We start from the raw sequence: 1,360 nt of genomic DNA on the forward strand, positions 1-1,360 counted from the left end.
CAGACATATCATCAGATTTGGTTAAAGTGTTAGGTTTCAATCTTTGGCTAGGGAATAGGGGAGGTGTATATGTGGAAATGAAACAAAAAAATATCTATGAATTTTTAAAAAGAAGACAAAAACATAACATTAAAATAGCCATATAAAACTGTATGCAAATACCAAAATGATAATGCACAGAATAAATTGCTGAAGCTTCAGAACTGAGATTGTGTGGTATGGTCAAAGAATATGTCCTAGAGGATTGTGGCTTGTATTGAGCCTCTAAGGTTGGGTTAGATTCATATATGGGGAGAAAAGAAGGGAAGTTATTCCAGGAAGGGACATGATATGAACAAAAGCAAGAATTGACAAGGTGTTTGGGAGACATAAGTTGAATATTCTGGGAGAAGTCAAAGTTGGGGAGTAGTAGGAGATAAAGATGGAATAGCAAGTTGATGTCATACTATGGAGATCTTTGACTGACAAGTTGAACAGTTTACACTTTATCACATTGGAAATAGGTAACCATTGATTTCTTTTTAACTGGAGAACGACGTAGTTCAAGCGGTGTTCTTAGTAAAATCTTCTACAGGAAGCCTTCTCCAAACCCCCTTAGATCTAGTGCCTTCTTTTTGTTAGTTATTTCCTATTTTTCCTACATACAGCTTGCTACGTATATATTTATTTGCATGTTGTCTCTCCCATTAGATTGTAAGCTTCCTGAGAGCAGGGATTATCTTTTGCCTCTTTGTGTATCCCTAATGCTTAGCACATTGTTTGGAATGTAGTAGGTACTTTTTTTTTTTAATAGAAAAAACATTGTCAGTTTGTTTTCATTTACATATTTCATAGGGGGAAAGTAGAAAAACATTCATGGTGCATTACATATTCCTCTGTTCTACAGGCACAGGGAGGCAGGAGCATCAGTGGCAGCAGCTGCAACTCTTAGTCTGGGGGGCTTTGCAGACACAGCCCTGGGCACACTTGGCGCATCCTACTGGGCAGCAGGAGCAGCAGCTTTTCTTACAAGAGGTACAGGAGCATGATTTGCATTTTCAGGAGTCACCACAGGTGCAAGAGCCACCATTTGTGCAGTCACGGTTGGGGTCCATAACTGGCAGGTCTGGAGCACATCTCTCTGGAGACTGAGCTGGCAGGCTAGAAGGATGAGTGGTCTGTAGTAGGTACTTAATGGTTGTTGTCCTTAGTCCTCAAAGAGGACCCAAATGACATCACTATGTCTCTATGACATATACTAGAGTTAAATTATAGTGTGTCCAGCTGTGACTGATCAGACCAATAAGATCTTGGAATGTTCTACCACAGGTCAGGCACAAGCAGTCCATGGGAACATTTGGAGTGTATTATCTAAATCTGT

General features: G+C 39.9%; 1 pseudogene; it reads right to left on the reverse strand.

Annotated features, from left to right (window-relative positions):
• Positions 1-788: 788 nt before the first annotated feature.
• LOC140511138 (metallothionein-1-like) lies at positions 789-1,097 on the reverse strand (annotated as a pseudogene).
• Between the last annotated feature and the right edge of the window lie 263 nt (positions 1,098-1,360).

The sequence above is a fragment of the Notamacropus eugenii genome, chromosome 6, assembly GCF_028372415.1.
Source record: "Notamacropus eugenii isolate mMacEug1 chromosome 6, mMacEug1.pri_v2, whole genome shotgun sequence".
NCBI classification, from domain to species: domain Eukaryota; kingdom Metazoa; phylum Chordata; class Mammalia; order Diprotodontia; family Macropodidae; genus Notamacropus; species Notamacropus eugenii.